This window comes from Trachypithecus francoisi, unplaced genomic scaffold (assembly GCF_009764315.1).
Source record: "Trachypithecus francoisi isolate TF-2019V2 unplaced genomic scaffold, Tfra_2.0 Lachesis_group5, whole genome shotgun sequence".
Classification (NCBI taxonomy): Eukaryota; Metazoa; Chordata; class Mammalia; order Primates; family Cercopithecidae; genus Trachypithecus; species Trachypithecus francoisi.
Window position 1 is genome coordinate 25174058 of NW_022681470.1, and position 23484 is coordinate 25197541.

General features: G+C 41.6%; 1 pseudogene; it reads right to left on the minus strand.

The window, feature by feature from the left end:
* Positions 1–653: 653 nt before the first annotated feature.
* Positions 654–10050, minus strand: LOC117076608 (annotated as a pseudogene).
* Between the last annotated feature and the right edge of the window lie 13434 nt (positions 10051–23484).

Consider the following 23484-nt stretch of genomic DNA (forward strand, 5'->3'; position numbering starts at 1 on the left):
CTCTTCTGGCTTCTAAGGTGGGGGGCAACTTCAAAGACCAGGTTCCAATGCGGAGAGAGAGGGAGCTCTTCCTTTGCTCCTGGGGCACTGGAAACATGTGGTAGAGGTGAGGAGGGAGGAATCATGGTGGGGGACAGGTGGCGGTGTTCCAGGGACATGGGAGGAAACTGCAGTATTGCACTCCTACTTGATGGGCTTGGCCATTCATCAGCCATGAATTGAGAACCTCCTATGTACAGGCTAGGCACATAGCTGTCAACATGAATTGAGAACCTCCTATGTGCAGGCTAGGCACCGGGGATGCCTTTGCAACCCCACACAGTCTTTGCTCTCAAGGAGTGTACTGTCTCATTAAGAGAAAATAGAGTCTGTTTTCCCTTCAGCCCAAACAAGCACATTTAGGCCCTAAGGGGCTCACATAAGTGCCCTGCTCAGACGACTCTCCTTCCCAATCTTCCTACTCCCTTGCTCAAGGTTTGGCTAGGCACAGTCAGTAATAAAAATGATGCTTTTCAGACCAGTGGACGCAGCTTTCCATGTGCTTTGGCCAGTATGCAGATGGCTGCCAGACTGTACTACTGAGGATCCTGTTTGGCAGGAACGCGCTCTGATTCCTGAACTGTAGGCTTTGGGGACCAGAAGTGGCCAGGGCCTTAAAGGCAGCTGAAGTGAAGCAGCTCTTCTGCACACTCATCAGCATCAGGCTTCAAGCTGCAGTGAGGCATGGACCCAAGATAACTGCAGTGCCCAGGTGGGATGCTGCAGTATCCTTGGGAACACCCGTGGCTGCTGCAGGACACACTGAGCACAGTGGGCCGCGGTTGGGTCTGAGCTGCCAGCCGCAGGGTGAGCTGCTGACTCACTGCTGCAGCCATGAGACCTGTAGCCACTGGAACAGCACGGGGAATTCTTTCTTACTTTAAAGGAGTATGTGATGGAGAGGAGGGCAATGGGATAATGAGTCAAAATGTGAGCCTAAATAGCAGCTGTAACTATTGTCATAGAATTCTTGGGCAGAAATGTTTTTAATCAGCCTTGGAAGGATGCCATATTGGGGAAGTTATTCAATCAGTCGGTCAGCATGTATTAAACACCCATTGTGTGCCTAGCATTTATTGTGTGCTTAGATTATAAGGGGAAAATGAGGAGTGCAAGATGTTCCTTGCCCCACTTGGGGATTATAAGACTGGCACTTAGAGAGCTTTATTCTGTGCCAGACACAGTATTTGATGTGCGCTAGTTTATGTAATCTCACAGTAACACTGTAAAATATTACAGGTATTTTAATTTATTCTACTGTCAGTTGGGAAGTTAGGATTTGAACTATGTCAGTTCAAAGTCAGAGCTCTTTACCACCATGCAAGTCTGTTGTTTGAGAAGTGCACACAACTGGAGAACAATGCAGGATGATTCATGGTTAAGTGCTAAATCATATTTACAATACAAGCATTTATGATGAGTCCAGAATGAATTCCTATCAATCTGCAACCCTGAGTCAGCTGAAGTGTGTAGATTTGCTTATGTTTAAGCAAATATTGAGCCTGCAGAGGGAGTTTTTGAGAAGATGGAGGGTCAGAATGAGCACTCGTAAGGTTGGTGAGGGGCAGCTGTGGGTACCATCAAAGGAGCAACATCAGATGACCTGCTGTGAGTCTCAGGCCACTGTGTGCCTAGAATGGCCCTAATTGTTGGGGAAAACACAGAACGATAATTACATATATTTTTGCTCTTTGAGAATTTAGTCTGGTTGGATTTACCTGATCAATTAATCAACTTAGGAACTATTAGCAAAATAAGATGAGAATGAGGTTCATAAGGGGTTGAAGAGGGTCCATGACCATCCCATTCAGTCTTTAGTGGGTCAACATTTGTGTTAGCAAGGAGTCCATGGGCCTTTTACCAGATGATATTGACAAAGACTCAAAAGCTCTTAAATGTTCCTGTAGAGATACTGGCTATACGTCCGTGGCAGAGCTGACCAGAACTACCTAAGCCCTCTGGTTTCAAGGATAAGAGATAATCCTAGGCAGCTGTCAGAGAAAAATGTCCCACGAAACTGATGAAACGCCTTTGTCTTTTGGCTGGTAGAGCTGATTTTTCCAGGGACACAAATGTGCCAGCTCTCTGACCCAAAGCCCAATGTCTCATACACTTCTTGGGCACTCATTTGGGCTCATGGATTCAGGTTACAGTATCTCCTTTAATCTCTTTCTCTAGTATTTAGCTAAGGTGGTGACTGATGCAACTGACCTGATCCTACTTCTGCTTTGCCCATAGTTATTAATTTTTTTTGATCCCTATCAGGGACTCTATAAACTTTAGCTGACTGGTTGAGTTCTGGTGGGGGTTTTAGAAGCTTAAAAATTGTGAGGAAGATGAAGAAACGAATAAGATCGGGTAAAGATATCTTCCTGGACAAAATCCTTTGGCAGAATGCCAGAAAAGTAACAGATGAGTTCAGAAGACTTCACGGGTAGAATCTGAGACCCAGACCAGATCAGGGTCCCAGTAACCATGGAGAAAGTAGTTTCCACAACAGTCAAGCAGAAGGAAACTTGTCACTTCATACCTGAAAGAAGTTGCTCTGGCACTGTTTTATGGGAATGGAATAATTAAGAAAGTGGGCGTGGTTGGTTATGGGCAAGGAAGAATAGATCAAGCAAAAAAATTTGAGTTGAGGCAGGGATAACCAGAGAAGACTGATAACCATGTTGACTAGTCCCAAGCTAAAGAGAACACTGAGGCTTAAATTATAATGATCAAGTTATGTTTCTTCTTTTGAAAGATCTCTATTCAGAGAAAATAAAGTTGTTTTTGAACTGGGAGTACCTGGCTCTACCTGTTCTGTACTGCAAGAGACCCTGCGAAGGGGATTATCACAGAAGAATCAAGGGGAGAAGCCAGGGCCCAGTAACCTGTTATTTCAAAATAAAACCACTGCCTTTGCGTGCTGGTGAGGTAGGATTCTTTCCATGTGGTTAGACTCACTGAGTAGCTTTCTCTTTGGGGCTCTCCTAGGCCTATTTCCTGGTGCAACCAGTGACCGAGTGAGACCCATATTCCGTGATAGCTAAGAATTGGCTCTGGGCATGGGCTGGAAATAGAGATACTTAGAAAACTGTTAATTTCTCAGCTGGGGGCGGTGGCACATGCCTGTAATACCAGCATTTTGGGAAGCCGAGGCAGGCGGATTGCTTGAGGTCAGGAGCTCGAGACCAGCCTGGCCAACATGGTGAAACCCCGTCTGTACTAAAAATACAGAAACTAGCCAGGTGTGGTGGTGCATACCTGTAATCCAGCTACATGGGAGGCTGAGGCAGGAGAACTGCTTGAACCCAGGAGGCAGAGGTTGCAGTGAGCTGAGATCACACCACTACACTCCAGCCTGGGCGACAGAGTGAGAGTCTGTCTCAAAAAAAAAAAAAAAAGTTGTCAATGCAGGGTTGTGTCTCACTCATCTCTTTATCCTCGGCACCTAAAAAAATTCCCTACACATCATAGTAAGCCAGTTATATATATTGATTGAGCCATTTTAAATGATTTGTGCTTTGGGATTGGCTATGTGGAAGATAAAAGATCTAAAAGACAGTGTCCTGTTTCTGTTGCCTCAGAAGTATTTCTCAGATAATAAAATATTGGCAGATTTCTGATGACTCTCAAGAAAGCCTGGAAATAGAGCTAAAAAACATGGAGGATAATAAGTTATTCCAGGAATAGAAGAAAAGAAAGCCCCTTCAAGAGAATTTATTGAGGTTTTGGTTTCTCTAAGGATAGTGTGGTATGAGGAGGCAAACTGTTGGAGCAATGTTTGCAGGAAATGTTTTCTCAACATATGAGGTGTTTGTCAGGTGGACGAGGACAGTGTGTGCAGGACGGATGTGGTACAACAAAGTCCAGCCAGGGAACTTCCTGGGGTGACTATTGATGGGGTGGGTGGGAGTTGGTGTAGCTGGAGCACAGATGAAAGGTGGAGATGAGACAAAAAGGGCTACAGCTGTATGATTCCATTTTCTTTCTAGAAAGACCACCCTGGTGGGGTGGCTCACACCTGTAATCCCAGCACTTTGAGAGGCTGAGACAGGCAGATCACGAGGTCAAGAGAACTACACCATCCTGGCCAACATGGTGAAACCTCATCTCTACTAAAAATACAAAAATTAAGTAGGCATGGTGGCACACGCCTGTAGTCCCAGCTACTCAGGAGGCTGAGGCAGGAGAATCACTTGAACCTGGGAGGTGGAGGTTCCAGTGAGCCTAGATTGGGCCATTGCACTCCAGCCTGGGCAACAGAGTGAGACTCTGTCTCAAAAAAAAAAAAAAAAAAAAAAAAACTACCAGAAGGAGGCCAGGCGTGGTGGCTCGCATGGCTCACATCTGTAGGCAGAGGTTGCAGTGAGCCAAGATTACGCCATTGCACTCTAGCCTGGGCGACAGAGCGAGACTCCGTCTCAAAACAAACAAACAAACAAAATAAAAAAAAAAATGAAGAAGAAAGAAAGACAACCCTGGAACCCTGGGCGTAGTGTAGAAGGAGAGGAGGAAGGAATGATGGGGAGGCAGCAGGTCCAGGTAGGATTCAACTGCAATAACCTGAGTGAGAACTGATAAGAACCTGAGCTGGCACAGTGTCTGCCAGGGGAGGAGTCAAACTGGGAAAGGAGAGGAGTTGCACCTAACTGAGCTTATCGATTGTCTGAGGTTGGCGGTGAGGGAGCAGAAAGAGTCTGGGAAGGTGAACGTTCAGGGTTTGAGGTCCTGCTGCAAGGGACAACATTCTTTGAAATGTTTTTATCTTAAACATTCATGCAAATTTCTATTATTTTACTTAAAAATATACCAATGTTTGCATTTCTATGAAAATAATATGTAAAACAAGTTTACAGACTGAACTTTCCAAAGCTTCAGAGAAAATGGATATGTAAGAAAACTGTACCATGGTCATGTGTGGTTTCTGATGCTCCCAGCAAATACCCCTTTTGAAAAGTGTGGGAGTCTTCCATGATCCGGCAACACCTCCCCTTGTAACCTTCGTTTTGGCCAAACTGATCTATTTACTGTTCCCTCAGCCTTCTCATGAATATCCTACTTCTCTGGTTTTGGATGTTTCAGATTTTCTGGTGCTTCTCCAGGCCATCTTCCAGGTCCAGCTGAGACACTGCGTCCTCCCTCCAGCCTTCCAGAACTATGACCCCCTTCTAGCTCCTTTCTCTGAAATTCTGCAGACTTGTTCTGCCCTGCTTTTATAATTTAACTGTAGATAAAACCATATATAAAAAGAGCTAAAAAAGTATTATGACTATTATTATTATAGGGCTTCAAGGTTGTATGTTTAGTTTTTTTTTTCAAGCAGATTTTAAGTCCTAGATTTTAAGTCAGGGACTATGTCACTGATGTCTTTGTTGCAGCACTCAGCTCAACATATACTTTTTGGATAGATGCAGTCATTCTGTATATAGAAAACAAACTTATATTCAAGTAGAGGGAACAGATGGTAACTTTTTTTCCCCAGAATATATCTGTAACTTTAAATTGAATGTTTATTCCCATTAAATGAACTATTTTATTTCCTCTGTAAAGCAAATTTAAGTAGCAGAAAGCCAGGATATCTCCTCTTTTTATGTTTTCTCCTTTGATGTGACCAGTAAAAGGTAGGGCTTGGGTCACCTTAGGTGGCTGTGATTCTGACACTGTGCAAGTGCAAGCACTTTTTCTGTCAAGTCTGCCTGAGCCCAGTTCTTAGCTTTTTAGGCAGACATTTTCCTGCTTGCAAAATCAAAATGTAGAAAAGCTGAGAGAAGTATGATGGGAAATTGCTTTCTAAAGACATCCATGCAAAAGCGTGTGGCTTTCCCTGAAGGCCTCCTCTCCTTACATTAGGTTGAGTATTTCCACCATGTCACACTTTATTATTAGTGTTGATGGCCTGGGCTCCCCGATAGTGGAAGCTCCCTGGGGGGATGTCTGTGTCTTATAAGGCAAAATCTCATCAAAGAGTGTATTGGAGTTATTTCTTGAGAGAACATATGAAGAGAAAACTGGAAAATGTACCAGAAGGAGGTAGAAGGAGACAAGGATGATGTGATACTTTTTCAGTCCACTAAAGGTCTGAATCTGGTAATTATGGGTTGAGAAAATGGAGAGAAAAAATTCAGAGAATTTCTGGTGAGGCTGTTGATACAAACAGAAAGGCTGAATGAGAGAAGTCAAATTAATAAAAGCAGAAAAGTATGGAATAAATGGATGACACTATGCTTTGGAGGAATCAAAACACAGTATATCAGTTAAGTGACTTTAGATTCAGAGGAGAAAATGGAGTCTTTTGAGTTCATTTCATCTCCTTTCATATCATCCTGGAGCCATGTTCCAACAGGCAAGGCACTAGTTATCTACTGGATTTCTAAATCCTTTAGAGGTGAATTTAACCTCCAAAGTGTGCTTTGAGTTGGTGATTTCTTCACGGTCATTATTATTGACTTCCTATGGCTGCCATAACAATTTATCACACACTTAGTGGCTGAAAACAATACAAATGTATTATCTTATAGTTGTGTAGGCTAGAAGTCTGATATGGATTTCATTGAGCTAAAATGAAGGACTTGTTAGGGCTGCATTTCTTTCTGGAGGCTGTAGGAGAGAATCTACTTTTTTGCCTTTTCCAGTTTCCAAAGGCCATCTGTAGTCCTTGGCTTGTGGCCCCTTCCCCCATCTCCACACCCAGCAATGTTATAGCTCTCTGCCCAGCTTTCATGATCACATTTCTTTCTCTGATCCTTTGTTTCTGCCTCCCTTTTCCACTCTTAAGGACCCTTTTGACTATTTTGGGCCACCTAGATAGTCCAGAACGGTCTCTGTATTTTAAGGTGAGTTAAAAGTTTCCATTTGCAACCTTAATCCCTTTTTGCCATGTAACCTAATGTAGTAACAGGTGCTGGGAATTAGGGAGTGGATATCTTTGGTAGGCGAGGATTTATTCTGCTTACCACAATCCTTGGTCACCATTATCCTGACCTGGATTGCTGCAAAAGCCTGAGCTCTGTGGGCATAAAACAGCCAGCAAAGAACAGAGCCAGAATATGGATGCAGGAGTCAGACTGCCTATTAGGCAGTTAGGAAGGCAAGCGTCTCTTAGCCTCAGTCTCCTGTAAAAGGAGGACACTAATAGCACCTACCTCATGGGTTGTTATCGTTGTGAGGATTAAATATATACCTGTCACACAGGGAGCACTATGTTGGCAATTGTTATTATTGTTACTATTACTAGTTAGTCTCCTGGTCTCTACTCTCAACACTCTCCACTCTGTCCATACTGAAGCTAGAGTGATCTTTCTTAAACACAAGTTGATCATGTTCTTCCTTTTCATGCTATGAAAATCATTTATGCTATGGTCTTTGCTCCCCAACCTCTCTACATTGAGTCCAATTAGGCTGTTTGAAATCAATTGAATGGGGCAGATATTTCACATTTCTGTGCCTTTGTACACGGCACTCTGTTTGCCTGGATTTCCTTCCTCCCCTTGACTCTCTGTCTCACTTCATCCATACTTTAGAACCAATTCTCTGAAATCCTGGGCAGAGCGGATTGCCAACTGAACTCTTTTGCACCAGCTATGTATCTGTGCTCCACACCACTCACGAACCTGAGTGAGCCACACTGGCCGCGTAGCTTTTGCCTGGAGCCTGGCACATACTAGACACTCAAGAAAAGAGTGTTGAGAGCACCGTGCTGGGAATTTATTATTTGCAATTTATTGGAGTGTTTTCCTCATGCATTTTTTTCAGGTGTCTCCCTTCCCGTGCTGCCAGAAGCATCCATTTGCCTCACGAGGATTAGGGTTTCTATAACAGAAATGCAAAAGGAAAACTATCTAGCTTTTGATGCCCAGAGTAGGAATTATTTTAAAACATCTTTTAGTTTGATTTTTTTTAATTAAATAGTTTTGTGAAACCAGGACTTGCCAATTAGAAAGGGCTTTTCAAAACTTCTTTGGCTTTTTTAGTGTATTAAAAGCCAGCTTGGTTGAACTAGGTCTTACAGATTATTCCGTAGCATAGAGGGGACACCGTTTTCTGCAATTTACCTGGGCATGAAGTTTTGTTGCCCTGAGAAGAAGAAACACAAGTGGCAGAAGTGCATTCCAGAGAGGAAAATAAATGAAAATCTCCCCCTTGGGTCCTGATGAATTTTGGGAAGGAGAGAAGACATCAGGTGGTGAGAATCTTGCATCGTGCTTCTACCTGGTAGATGTGGGAAAGCCAGAAGCAGAGGACATTTACATTTTCCTAATTTCCTTTCAGGACTCTGGGAGGAAACTGCCTTGGAAGATATTCCTTGTGTCATATGGAACAGTCATGTTAGAACAAAGCAAATGGTGAGTTATGGTTAAGCAGAGGGGGAACTTGAGCTCAGCTTCTAGAGGCCTTCCTCTCCTCTCAGGTTGAATGAGAAGAATCCAGAAATTTCTTCCTGCCCTACTGAGTGATGTGCCCTGAGTGATCATTGATGAAAAATCATCCATGAGTTCCTGAAGTTGAAAAACAGGAAACTGTACTTGTTTTTCAAACCACTTGGCTACTATAAGAAGCTGCTGGTCACAAAATGCATGTCCAGTCAACTGCAGTCCTACTGGCAACCCTTGGTTTGGGCGTGCAGCCGGGATACTCACTGCTGACAATCCTGCCGTATTTACCGCTTGTGTAAAAATATCATTCTAGGAACTTCGTGTTCTGTTGTCTTCTCTGATGAACTCCAAGTATGGTACTGCCTCACTTAAGATGGTGGGAGTTAGCAAAACGTCTACTCCAGAGTTAAAAGCATTTGCAAAGTCATTAGCAATGAGGCGTTGCACTTTCTGTGCTTTGATGAAATAATTTTCCCAGTTTTCTTTTAATAAGAAAAAGTTTCCTGAGAGAATTCTTCCTCTCACCACATCATTGAACCCTTCTTGTCTGGTTGAAGCATACATGGCTTCAACCATGAATGGACACATTGAGTGGACACATTAATGTCACATCTGTGACCATATTGTAGCCCATCAAGTCTTGCCATATTTAATGCCACTTCTGATGTGCACAGTACATGATAGCAGACAATTGAATAACTGGTGTGAAGAATGGATACTTCAATTACTTTGGCCCCTTCAGACTCAAAGAGGTCAATAGCTTTGGACCAAGAAGACTGTACTTCACTTGATAATTCTGGCACAAGATATTCCTTTGGAATTCCTATACATAGTTTGCTCACATCTGCCAAACCAAATGAATGGATTAATAGGTCCTGTACTGTGGTACAATCATTGGTGTCGTGTCCAGCTAGTACACTCAACACAAGTGCTGCATCATCCACACATCTGGTTAAGATTCCTGGCACATCCATCAAATTCACCAGGGGAATGAGACCATGATGGGAAACTAAACCATAGCTTGGTTTGAAACCAACAAGCCCGCAGTGGGCAGCAGGATTTCTGGTCGATCCTCCTGTAGCTGATCCTAAAGCCACATAGCATGTGAACGCCGACATAGCAACTGCAGTCCCACCTAAGCTTCCTCCAGTTATCAGCCAGTCTAAATCTTCATTCTTACTGTGGGGATTCTACTTCCTCTTGTCTCTATATTGTTTTGAATAACTCAGGGGTTTTGAACTGGTCCAAACACACCATCTGTGCTTCCAGATCCCATAGCAAACTCATCTAAATTTGTTTTTCCCATTAGTAGAGCTCCCTGATCCAACAACTTCTGAACTACTGTAGCATTATAAGGTGGTATATAACCTTTCAGCATGTTTGATGCACATGCTGTCTCAATGCCAGATATGCTAAAGTTGTCTTTTACTGCAATAGGAATTCCATCTAAATCCCCAAGTGACTGTTCATTCTTAGATCTCTTTTCTGACTCTTCAGTTTGTTTAAAGGCCTCCTCTTCTGATACAGTGATGTAGGCATTTAGAAACTTGGTCTTCTTGATAAGAGAGAGACATTTTTGACAGAGCTCTGTTGGTGTAATCTGGCCTTGTTTCAGTGCTGCAGAAACTTCTCAGAGGGTCTGGCCCAGCATGGTCCTTGTGCCCAGCCTGCCACCACAGGGACCAGGCAAGGAGGAGAAAGAGGTCATCAGTTGCTAGTGATATTACATGGGCACAGCCATCTTTAATCATCACTCTGGGATTCTAAAAATTTTAAAAGCCACCTAAAGAGTGTTCCCAGTTTGCGGCAGGGTTATAATTCAAAATGTCACTTGCAAGTTGGTTATTTGGAATTCACAAGGGATATGTCTACATAGAAATAGTGTACTTACTAGTGACCAGGTTCCTAGCCCAAGTATAACTCAAAATGCAGCTGAAAGAGAGCATATTTGAAATAGTTGAAGATCTTAATGGTACAATGCCAATGTTTTAAAAAATATATAACAAAAAAGAAATTAAACTAAACTATGTTTATTTTGAATATTTATTCTTTGACGGAAACACACATTTAATTAAAAAGGGGTAAGAGGTATATGAAGATCCTAAAGAGGGTGTCTCAGCGACTTTCAGGGTTTCACTGGCTCTTTGTAAATCTGATTTTAACTTGAATGTCTACAGATTTCCCTTTTCTTGTTATTGCCTTTTCTAAGGCATCAATCTTATGTCTATTGACTATGAAAATGGATTTCACATTTTTGGGTGGGAGGGGAGACTGGAGAGAATTCCTGTTATGTTCCAGGCCTGGAATCACTTGAGATACATCGAGGGACAAAACAAAGTTTCTGTTTCTGAGGAATTTTCTTTCTTCTGGAGATATTCAGACAACAAACTAACGAAAGACAGGTATATCATTGAATATCAAGTAGTGATAAGTGTTTTGAAGAAAAAACTTGGGGTAAGAGATGAGATTTTAGATACACTAACCAAGGCAAATCTCTTGGAAGGAACTGCTGACAGAGTTCCTCGAAGAAGTAGGGAGTAATCAATGTGACTCTGCAGGAGGAAGGATATTCTAGGCAGAGAGAAGTGAAGCTTAAAACCCCATGCATGGGCAGGTTCCAGGAACAGCAGAAGACCAGTGTGAGTTGGGTGGTGTGGCAAGAAGACAGCATAAAATGTGGGGTCAGAGAGGTCGGACGGCCATGAAAGTACTCTGTGTCTTACTCTAAGCGTGATTTTTTTTTTCTATGTGTGAAGTTGTAAGTTTTTCTATGAGAATTGTGAAAGGCTTGTGTACAAGAGTAAGAGGTAATGGTAAAAGATGGATGAAAGAGGGAGAAAGCATTTTTTTTTTGGTCATACTTCTGAGTAAATAGATAACTTGAGATGTATTTACTCAGGGATAAATAGAAGGGGTAGAGCAGGGAACTAGTGAAGGTGGCAGGGGTCAGATAATTTCCAGAGCTAACCACTAGATGGTGCATTTAGCCCAGGACAGCTTGGTTAGTGTCCAGAGCAAGCCTGGGATGCGGAGGAATAGAGCAAAACCACAAATTTACTTAGACGAAAGTCTACGCTTCAGTGTAGAAACTTGTCACTTGCTGAAATCATGGGAAATAATTATCTTAAGATAGAAGATAGTGAAAATTATGAGTAATTTATACAACCTTTATTGTTTAGATAACATTAATGTTCTTCCCTGCTTCCACATCTTTTTATAAGAATGAAGAGGGAGCTAAGACTTCCAGGTGCTCTAGATAATACCACCCCACCCCAGAACAACCACATGATTTACAGGAGGAGTGGAAGGGGGGCTGAAACTCTGTGTGCTCCTGTCAAGACTCCAGTCCCTTCTTCCTCAACATACACAGCCTCTCCATGACCACCACAAGGCCTGACATCATCTGCTTCTTGATCCCATTTTACATGAGTTACCACAAGAATTCCGGGACTCTCAGGTCCTTCTAGCCTTGGACTCTAACTCCCATAAGGGTCTCTGCAGGATGTGGCAATGGAGCCTCCCCATCCACCTGCTCTGCTTTCTGATTCTCCATGGTACTTACAGCTCCTGCCATTTATATAGCTTATGTATGCTAGTGGGAGCTCTATGCAGGCAGAGGTTTGTGTCTGTTTTGTTCACTTTTGTATTCCCAGGGCATAGAACAGTGACAAACAGCATTTAATAAATATTTGTTGAAAGATTAAATATTATTCACTTGGAAGAACAAGGCCTGTTCTAAGCAGGCCCATGCATGCATGAGAAATGGAGTACAGCATTTTCAAGAGCTTCTGCAGAAAAGGAGACTAAGCATTTCCTGCCACCTGCCAACTTTCTCTGTTTCCTTTGATCCCAAAGCCCCAGTGGAGTTCTTATTGAAAGGATGATTTAAATGACAACTTTCACATGATCTCTTAGAGTTGTGCAATAGTTGGCATTTGCCTGCAGACTTTCCACCAAGGGAGGCTGGTTAGCCTAGAATGGGGTTACTATGGGGGATTGTATAATCTAATTTTCTGGTGTCTTGGGATGTTGCTCCTCTCCCCAGTCAGACAAGGAAGGCATTATAATATGAGCCTTTGTATCATCTCTTTTACATCCTAATAATTAGTACAGGGAGTCCCTCTGCCCCTCAGGTGACATTAAAAGTGCTCAGTTTGTATAACTTGCATAAGGTCCATATGGCTGCTGCTCTCTCTACTACTCAGAGTCTACTTCAGAGGCTGCAGGGAAACACCCAGCTGTTGGAGTATGGCCTGCCCATGAACCCTTTAACAGGTTCCTTCCTCTTAAGTTTAGCTGGCTTATAGACTGTAAGCACCTTGAGGGCAGGTCTGGATCTTGCCCATCTTTGTAGCCCCATGAACCAAGTTCAATACCCAAGCCCCCACTGCCAACCCAAGGTAGTTTTGTTGGTCTACAGCAAATGGTAAACTTGGCTGATAATGGCATGGTGATGACTTTCAGTTTTAATAGGGAGTGTCACATTTTGGCAGCAGGCATTGCAGTACCTAGGCCCCGCCTGTGAGAATGTTCCTTCTGCCTCTTGACTTGCTCCATTTGCTTTGTGTAGTGTCTAATGCATTGCACTTAAGTCAGAACAGCTGGGTGGATCTCTACAGAATATTTTTTTATTTAATGTTTTTTGAGAACTGGCAGGGAGAGTGCTGCTTGAAAGCACACAGGCCATGTCTATTTTCTTTCAACATTTACAACTTACAGAAAGAAGCTAGATTACAGCCACATGGAAACTAAATTCTTCCTTTTCTAATGTAAACAGCCCTTTTCATCTGCTGTCTCTCTTTACGAACAGAGAGATCTGTAAGTGACATGGGTGAGTGATGGCAACAGTTGACTCCCTGGGTGGTCTGATGGTGACAGTGACTTTGCTGGCAACTTGTGATAATTTGGGTACTTTTTCCTAGTTTGTGAACATCCTCCTTTCTCCCTCCTGCAACTTGACCATTTCACTGCGATTAGCACTTCCAGAAAGGGATAAACCAAGTAAGGGAGGTGGACAGCAAACAAGTCAATTTTGCTACAAGTTGGTCATTCCAAAAAGCATGTGCGACAAGAGGGAGAGGCTGAAATGAATGGTCAGGATAGTGGTGTGAGATTATTTATGGCACAGTGCTTCCCATTAAATTAGGCTGAAGAATTCTTTTTTTTTTTTTTCATTAGCTCAGAGGGCCTTGTAGGTATATCTGTCAGAACAACAGTTCATTGAGGTGGGAGAAGAATGTTGTTTCTACCATTGCAGGAATGACGACAGTCTCATACACATCCCCTTTCTTTTTATGTAATTTCCTCCAAAGCGGGGTACAAGCATTAAGTGGGGTACAAGCATTCCTTCTGTATGATAATTTACTGGAGCAAAGGAGTAAAATATTAGAGTTTCTGTTTATTTGTATCTAAAATAAGAAAGAAATTAAGCTCTAAAAATATATACTATATGGGTTGACAGTGACTTACATATAAAATTTATAAGTAAATATATTTTGGGGGCACATGCCCAAAAGTTTTTACTCATGGGGGTGGATGATCCAAAGACTTTGGAGGCAATAATAGAAATAATCAGGAGGGGAAAATCCCCTGGGAATAGTGGAACTTTCTCTGAATCAGATAGTATTCAAAAGAGGAAAGATATGTTCATGTAAGTAATTATTGTAACAACAAATTTTAAAATTGTAACTCAGGGATTCTCATCCCAGAAATATTACTGCATATTACCTTAAAGCTCATGTCAAGACAAGATGTCAAGACAGAAATTTAAACATGTCATGAAAAGGGCAAATAAATTGACTCAAATTATGATCTGAATATGGAGAATGACAGAAGAGTTTCTGAGACACACTGTGGGGAAGGTGTAGCAAAATGGTCCCTAAGGGAGAGGTCTTAGTCTCATGTGCAGGCACCAGAGGTGTCTTGTGCAGGGAGCACTTGGTAAGTGAAGCATTACTGTGCCATCCCTGCAATAGCATCAGTGATAGCCAGTCAGGATGGCTGTGCGAGAGCTGAGCCCCCTTTTCTCCTGCCCTTTCTCTTGTCAACCTTTTCTTCTTACACTCTATTGAAAGGCATATTTGCCTTTACTTGTTGGGGTATCTTCTGAGAGGAGATATCTGTACCTAAGAGATTAGACCAAATATATCATGAGATTCTTAACAGACTGAGAGTTCAATGGGAATATTAAAAAGCAGGCCAGACACAAAGGCTGATTTTTCTGTTACTGCCTTACTCTAAGACCATTCCATTTGGTTGAACTCTGCAAGTCAATGAATGCACAGCTTATCTCTCTGGCTGGAAAAGGGCTGCAGTTTCATCTTTTGGGCAATGCCAAAAAAAGTCTCACTCACTGTTTTAAACTTGTGTTCTCCTAAGTAAGTGAAAGAAGTCTTTGTTACAGATATTGAAGCTGGATGACTTCTCCCCATGGCCTGGTGTGGACTCCCTCTCTAGAAGGCATAACTATTACTGGGTTAGCTGACTCAGAGGTTCATATACTCTCTGGCCGTGGGTCATTCTCTCTTCTGCCTTTTGAAGAGTCCTTAAGTAGGGAAAAATCAGAGTGGGAAATTGCTGGGTAGTGTTCCATCAAGGCAGCTATGGGAATGTTCGAGCCAAAGGAAGGTGACTCAAGACACGGAGGGCAGGTGCCAGTGTACAGGGAGGACCTAGTGGGGTCAGGACTGGTGTCAAGGTCAAGGCCAGATATTGCACCCAGTCATGTATTCCTCACTGATGTCTTTATACAAAATGACATTGCAGGGGAAGCCAGCCAGCATTAGTATACAGGGACTTATGCCCCCTTTCTGTGTTCTACTAGTTTGCTAGACCTTCATCTTTATTTTTGATATTTTTCTCCTCAAATCACTGGAGAGACTTTGAAATATGCAAGAAGCATCTCTTTTATCAAATTCCATCTCTTGCCATCAGCATGAGGACCGTTTTTTGCATATGGACAGTCTGTAAGACATGTGGCATGTGTTGGTGACTTTCTTGTCCTTGCAGAGTCACAGGAATGTCACTGCCTGGATAGGCTTAGTAATCACAGCTCTGGCTTAATACCTGCTCTTGCTTTCCATCTATTTGGGGATGTTTGATGACTTTTCAGTGTAGAATGCGAACAAATGAAGATTTATCGAAGATGCCTTTGTTTAGCAACTGGCTGGCTATTTTATCATGGCTTTAAATTTGGCTTCTTACTAATTACTATGTGCATTTGGGAGGAAAGGCTGGCTTTGCAGATAAGAAAGCAGCTGTGTGTGTGTCTTGTTTAATGCCTTTATCATATCACCCTCTACAACCAAACTTCTTTTTCATTAGCTACAGAGATATTTGAAATTGAGCCTATATTCAGGGCACAACTGAGCACTTCGGAGGATTCAAAGAAGTAGGAGCCACAGTTTATTTTTATTTTTTTGGCTTATAAACAAGAGAAATTTCTTTCTCTTTTCCTTCCTTCCTTCCTTCCTTCCTCCTTCCTTCCTTCCTCCCTCCCTCCCTCCCTCCCTCCCTCCCTCTCTCTCTCTCTCTTTCTTTGTTTCTTTCTTTCTTTCTTTTTCTCTTTCTTCCTTCCTTCCTTCCTGCCTTCCTGCTTGCCTGCCTGCCTTCCTTCCTTCCTTCCTTCCTTCCTTCCTTCTCTCTCCTCTCTCTCTTCTCTCTCTTTCTCTTTCTTTTCTTTTCTCTTTCTCTCTTTCTCTTCTTCTTTCTTCTTTCTGTGGGAGAGTTTCCAGAATGGCAGATGAGTTGGTCTCCCCTGTGTGAGACACCCATGGGGAGCCATGGGCAGCCTCTGAGGAGAAAAGTCTCCTGATTGCCTTCATGTCTTTATGCCTTGAGAGGATAACAGCTCAGCGGCATGCCATGGGTTGCTCGGGGAAACAACACTCCCTTGAAGGAGTGGTGTATAATCAAACATCTTGGCTCATCCTGAAACCCACTCCTACCCATTTCAGAACCAATAACTTAAAGATCTTAAGTAGTTTAGACACAGGCCTTTGCTCAAGGAAATTCACAGAAATCACCACTGCTATACATTTTATTGAATGATTCATGAGTTCTCCTTCACTGATTAATCCTTTTCCTCTTCCCTTCCTAACCCTCCCATTTACCCTAAGAACGAAGAGCTTGTAAACCAATAAATTGGGTGGAGGCAGAGAGCTCGGGGCCGTGAGCAAGCCTCTGATGCTCTGTTTCGCTGGATCTGCCTTTTAAACTCATACTCTGTCTCTTTCTAAATCCTTTGTCTCTGCTGGACTTGGGGTACCCGCCAGGTGCTGTGGGGCTGGCTGGTTTTCCCAACTCTTTCTCTTTCTTTCTTTCTTTCTTTCTTTCTTTCTTTCTCTCTCTCTTTCTTTCTTTCTTTCTTTCTCTCTCTCTCTTTTTGTTCCTTTCCTTCTTTCACTTTATTTCTTCTAAAAAAAAAGGATACACGTGCAGAATATACAGTCTTGTTACATAGGTGTACGTGTGCCATGCTGGTTTGTTGCACCTATTGACCCATCCTCTAAACTCCCTCCCCTCATCCCCACCCAAACAGGCCCTGGTGTGTGTTGTTTCCCTCTCTTTGTCCGTATGTTCTGAATATTCAACTCCCATTTATGAGTAAGAACATGTGGTGTTTGGTTTTCTGTTCCTGTGTAAGTTTACTGAGGATGATGGCTTCCAGCTTCATCCATGTCCCTGCAAAGGACATGATCTCATTCCTTTTTAGGGCTGCATAGTATTCCATGGTGTATATGCACCACATTTTCTTTATCCAGCCTATCACTGATGAGCATTTGGGTTGGTTCCATGTCTTTACTATTGTAAATACTGCTGAAATAAACATACATGTGCATGTGTCTTTATAGCAGAATAATTTCTATTCATTTGGGTAGATACCCAGTAATGGGATTGCTGGGTCAAATGGTATTTCTGGTTCTAGATCCTTAAGGAATCACCATTCTGTCTTCCACAATGGTTGAACTAATTTATGTTCCCACAAACAGTGTAAAAGTATTCCTATTTCTCCACAGCCTTACCAGCATCTATTGTTTCCTGACTTTTTATTAATCACCATTCTAACTGTCGTAAGATGGTATCTCATTGTGGTTTTGACTTGCATTTCTTTAATAATCAGTGATGTTGAGCTTTTTTCATATGTTTGTTAGCCATGTAAATGTCTTCTTTTTAGAAGTGTCTGTTCATATCCTTTGACCACTTTTTGATGAGGTTTTTTTTTTTTTTTCTTGTAAATATTTTTAAGTTCCTGGTAGATTCTGGGTATTAGACCTTTGTCAGATGGGTGGATTGCAAAATTGTTCTCCCATTCTGTAGGTTGCCTATTCACCGTGATGATAGTTTCTTTTGCGGTGCAGAAGCTCTTTAGTTTAATGAGATCCCGTTTGTCAATTTTGCCTTTTGTTGCGATTGCTTTTGGCATTTTTTCAAGAAGTCTTTGCCCATGTCTTTGTCCTGAATGGTATTGCCTAGGTTTTCTTCTAGGGTTTTTATGGTTTTGGGTTTTACATTTAAGTCTTTAATCCATCGTGAGTTAATTTTTGTATAAGGTGTAAGGAAGGGGTCCAGTTTCAGTTTTCTGCATATGGCTAGCCAATTTTCCTGGCACCATTTTGCTGAATAGGAGATCCTTTCCCCATTGCTTGTTTTTGTCAGGTTTGTCAAAGATCAGATGGTTGTAGATGTGTGGTGTTATTTCTGAAATCTCTTTTCTGCTCCATTGGTCTACGTGTCTGTTTTGATACCAGTACCATGTTGATTTGGTTACTGTAGCCTTGCAGTATGGTTTGAAGTCAGGTAATGTGATGCCTCCAGCTTTGTTCTGTTTGCTTAGTATTGTCTTGGCTATATGGCGTCTCCTTTGGTTCCATATAAAATTTAAAATAGTTTTTTTCTAATTCTGTGAAGAATGTCAATGGGAGTTTGATGGGAATAGCAATGAATCTATACATTACTTTGGGCAGTATGGCCATTTTCATGATATTGATTCTTCCTATCCATGAGGATGGAATGTTTTTCCATTTGTTTGTGTCCTCTCTTATTTCATTGAGCAATGGTTGTAGTTCTCCTTTAAGAGGTCCTTCACTTCCCTTGTTAGCTGTATTTCTAGGTATTTTATTCTCTTTGTAGCAATTGTGAGTGGGAGCTCATCTATGATTTGGCTGTCTGCTTGCATACTGTTGGTGTAAAGGAACGCTTGTGATTTTTGCACATTGATTTTGTACCCTGTGACTTTGCTGAAGTTGCTTATCAGTTTGCGAAGTTTTTGGGCTGAGATGATGGGGTTTTCTAAATATAAAATCATGTCATCTGCAAACAGAGACAACTTGACTTCCTTTCTTCTTATTTGAATATAATTTATTTCTTTCTCTTGCCTGATTGCCCTGGCCAAACCTCCAATACTATGTTAAATAGGAGTGGTTAGAGAGGGAATCCTTGTCTTGTACTGGTTTTCAAAGGGAATGCTTCCAGCTTTTGCCCATTCAATATGATATTGACTGTGGGTTTGTCATAAATAGCTCTTATTATTTAGAGACATGTTCCATTACTACCTAGTTTATTGAGAGTTTTTAACATGAGGGATGTTAAATATTATCAAAGACCTTTTCTGTATCTATTGAGATAATTATGTGATTTTTGTCTTTGGTTCTGTCTATGTGATAGATTACATTTATTGATTTGCATATGTTGAACCAACCTTGTATCCCAGGGATGAAACCAACTTGATTGTATTGGATAAGTTTTTTGATGTGCTGCTGGATTCTGTTTGTCAGTATTTTAATGAGGATTTCACCTCAAGGTTCATCAGGGATATTGGCCTGAAGTTTTCTTTTTCTGTTGTGCCTCTTCCCAGTTTTGGTGTCAGGATAAAGCTGGCTTCATAAAATAAGTTAAGGAGGTGTCCCTCCTTTTCAATTTTTTTGGAATAGTTTCAGAAGGAATGATACCAGCTCTTCTTTATATTTCTGGTAGAATTCAGCTGTGAATCCATCTGGTCCTGGGCTTCTTTGGTTGGTAGCCCAGGACCAACCAAAAAAGCCCAGTGCGTGAAGCTCTGCCTCAATTTCAGAGCTTGTTATTAGTCTATTCATGGATTCAACTTCTTCCTGGTTTAGTTTTGGTAGGGTGTATGCATCCAGGAATTTATCCATTTCTTCTAGATTTTCTAATTTATTTGCATAGAGATTTTTATAGTATTCTCTGATGGTAGTTCATATTTCTTTGAGGTCAGTGGTGATATCCCCTGTATCATTTGTTATCGTGTCTATTTGACTCATCTCTCTCTTCTTATTAGTCTAGCTAGAGGTCTATTTGGTTAATTTTTTCAAAAAAAAAACAACACAGCTCCTGGATTTGTTGATTTTTTTTTGAGGGTTTTTCATGTCTCTATCTCCTTCAATTCTTCTCTGATCTTAGCTATTTCTTGTTTTCTGCTAGCTTTTGGATTAGTTTGCTCTTGCCTCTCTAGCTCTTTTAATTGTGATGTTAAGGTGTCAATTTGAGATCTTTCTAGCTTTCTGATGTAGGCATTTAGTGCTATAAATTTCCCTCTAAGCACTGCTTTAGCTGTGTCCCAGAGATTCTGGTACATTGTCTCTTTGTTTTCATTGGTTTCAAAGAACTTCTTGATTTCTGCCTTGATTTCATTATTTACCCAGGAGTCATTCAGGAGCAGGTTGTTCAATTTCCATGAAATTCTGTGGTTTTAAGTGAGTTTCTTAATTCTCAATTCTAACTCTGTTGTGCTGTGGTCTGAGAGACTGTTGTGATTTCAGTTCTTTTACATTTGCTGAGGAGTGTTTTACTTCCAATTATTTGGTTGATTTTAGAATAAGTGCCATGTAGCACTGAGAAAAATTTATATTCTGTTGATTTGGGGTAGAGAGTTCTGTAGATTTCTACTAGGTCCACTTGATCCAGAGCTAAATTCAAGTCTTGAATATCCTTTTTAATTTTCTGTCTCATGGATCTGTCTAATACTGACAGTGGGGTGTTAAAGTCTCCCACTATTATTGTGTTGGAGTCCAAGCCTCTTTGTAGGTCTCTAAGAAATTGTTTTATGAATCTGGGTGCTCCTATATTGGGTGCATATATTTTCAGAATAGTTAGCTTTTCTTGTTGAATTGTTCACTTTACTATTGTGTAATGTCCTTTATCTTTTTTGATCTTTGTTGGTTTAAAGTCTGTTTTGATGGAGACTAAGATTACAAACCCCTGCTTTTTTTTTGCTTTCCATTTGCTTGGTAAATTTTCCTCCATCTCTTTATTTTGAACCTGTGTGTGTCTTTGCATGTAAGATGGGTCTCCTGAATACAGCACACTGATGGGTCTTGACTTCTTATCCAATTTGTCAGTCTATGTTTTTTAATTGAGGCATTTAGCCCATTTACTTTAAGGTTAATATCATAATGTGTAAATTTGATCCTGTCATCATGATGGTATTTGATTATTTTGCACACTAGTTGATTCAGTTTCTTTGTAGTGTCATTGGTCTTTATATTTTGGTGTGTTTTTGCAGTGGCTGGTACTGGTTTTTCCTCTCCATATTTAGTGCTTCTTTCAGGAACTCTTGCAGGGCAGGCCTGGTGGTAATGAAATTCTTCAGCACTTACTTGTATTTTATTTCTCCTTCGCTTATAAAGCTTAGTTTGACTGGATATAAAATTCTGGGTTGAAAATACTTTTTTTTTTAAAGAATGTTGAATATTGGCCCTCAATCTCTTCTGACTTGTAGGGTTTCTGCTGAGAGGTCCACTGTTCGTCTGATGGGCTTCCCTTTGCAGGTGACCTGGCCTTTCTCTCTGACTGCCCTTAACAGTTTTTCCTTTATTTCCACCTTGGAGAATCTGATAATTATGTTTCTTGGGGTTGATCTTCTTGTGGAGTATCTTAACGGTGTTATCTGTATTTCCTGAATTTTCATGTTGGCCTGTCTTGCTAGGTTGGGGAAGTTCTCCTGGAAAATATCCTGAAGTGTGTTTTCCAGCTTGTTTCCATTCACCTCATCTCCTTCCAGTACTCTAATCAATCATAGGTTTGGTCTTTTTATGAAGTCCCATATTTCTTGGAAATGCTTTGTTCACATTTCATTCTTCATTCTTTTCATTCTTTTTTTCTCCATTCTTGTCTGCATGTCTTATTTCAGTAAGGTGGTCTTCAAACTCTGATATCCATTCTTCTGCTTGGTTGATTCGGCTGTCGATACTTGTGTATGGTTCACTTGTGCTGTGTTTTTCAGCTCCATCAGGTCATTTATGTTCCTCTCTAGACTGGTTATTCTAGGTAGCAATTTGTCTAACTTTTGTCAAGGTTCTTAACTTCTTTGCATTGGGTTAGAACAAGGTATGAGCCACAGTTTCTATCCTCAGTGTGCTTACAGTTGTGGAAATAAGACATTTTGGAGCAGGAGAAAGAGTGAGGGCTTTGCAGTTGGACAAACTTCAGCCTGTATTTTATAATCTGTAAAGTAGAAATAATAATCTGTACCTTGCAAAGTGATTTTGTGATAAAGAAATACTAGATGTAAATGTTTGATTACTATTAGACATTATCCTTATTAAAAACAGATGATCTTGCAAGCGTATCTGTGAAATGCTGACCAATAGCACAAAGAAAAATCAGAATCAGAGGGAGGTGGAAGGTGGCTGGGGAAGGCTCCATAGAAGAAGATTGTTGTGTTGTCATTGATATTGTTAAGAGGAAGGACACCATGTGCGTCTTCATTCATTGCTTTATCTCACACAATGCTGCTGTTGCTAATGGACAGCTTGGATCCTGCTGTCTATGAGAAATGGATTATGTCCAGTACTCCACATATGTCCCCCTGGGAGTTCATGAGGAGGTTCACCTGTGTAAGAGCAGCGGGGGAGCCACTCAGGCCTGTTGTAGGCATCACACTTGGTAGAGAATAGAAAAGAGTCAGAGAAAGGGGGAAAGTGTGCAGAGAATTTCAGGTCTCTGAGACAACTGCCCAAGGACAGGGGAGGAGAAAGAGGGGCCCAGGGGAGAGGGAGTGCAGTAGAGAGATGGCTTCTGCCACCTTCTCACCAGACCACCTTTGCTGTGTTTCTGGGCCAAGTGTCTTGCCTTTACCTTCCTTTTCCATCCTCCTATCCAGGAGGATTGGGAGAAAATCCTTGTTAAAAAAAGATATCTTGGCCAGGCATGGTGGCTCCCGTCTGTAATCCCAGCACTTTGGGAGGCCGAGGTGGGCAGATCATGAGGAGATCAAGACCATCTTTGCCAACATGGTGAACCCTGTCTCTAAAATACAAAAAAGTAGCTGAGTACGATGGTGTGTGTCTGTAGGCCCAGCTACTTGGGAGGCTGAGGCAGGGGAATCACTCAAACCTGGGAGGTGGAGGTTTCAGTGAGCTGAGATTGTGCCACTGAACTCCAGCTACTGACAATAGAGTGAGACTCTGTCAAAAACAAAACAAAACAAAACAAACAAACAAACAAAAACAACGAATAAAAAAAAAAAAGAACAGAAAGGTCTCCCAGTCTCCCGAGGAACACTTTAGATAGCCCATATGCAGGAGGTAGTCCAGCATTTCTCATGCCTTGCCATTCTTTTTTCTTGTATTTTCATCCCCACATCCTTTACATCTTTCTACTCAGTTTTCTTCCTCTTCCCTCTCAGGGTCAAGGATAAGAGAGGAGAAAGAGTGAAACAGGGGGAAGGCAGCATAGGTGTAACCGCATATCTAGTTTCCCTCTTGGGTGCTGAGCTGCTGGCAAAACTGGCAGTTCCAGTGAATTTCTTCAGGGTTATGGAGACTGAATATCTTAATTAAGTGAGGTTGCCTTTTTAAAAAGCCACTTGGATCCATTTTTATTGCAGTCTATAGTGCTTATTTCTTTGGTGTACAAATCTGATGGGAGAAGATCCATCAAAAGAAAGGGGAGGAGATAGAGGAGGAAAGAATGAGAAATGGGGTGCTCTTGGTAGTGTGTCAACTAAACCCTGGCTGCCACAGGTACTGATTTGCACCCCTCCACTCCCCCCTCTGCCATCCAGCCCGGGGACCCCCCCATGCATGCCATGTGCTTCTCAAGCCTGCCTCTGCTTTCTTTCCAGGAG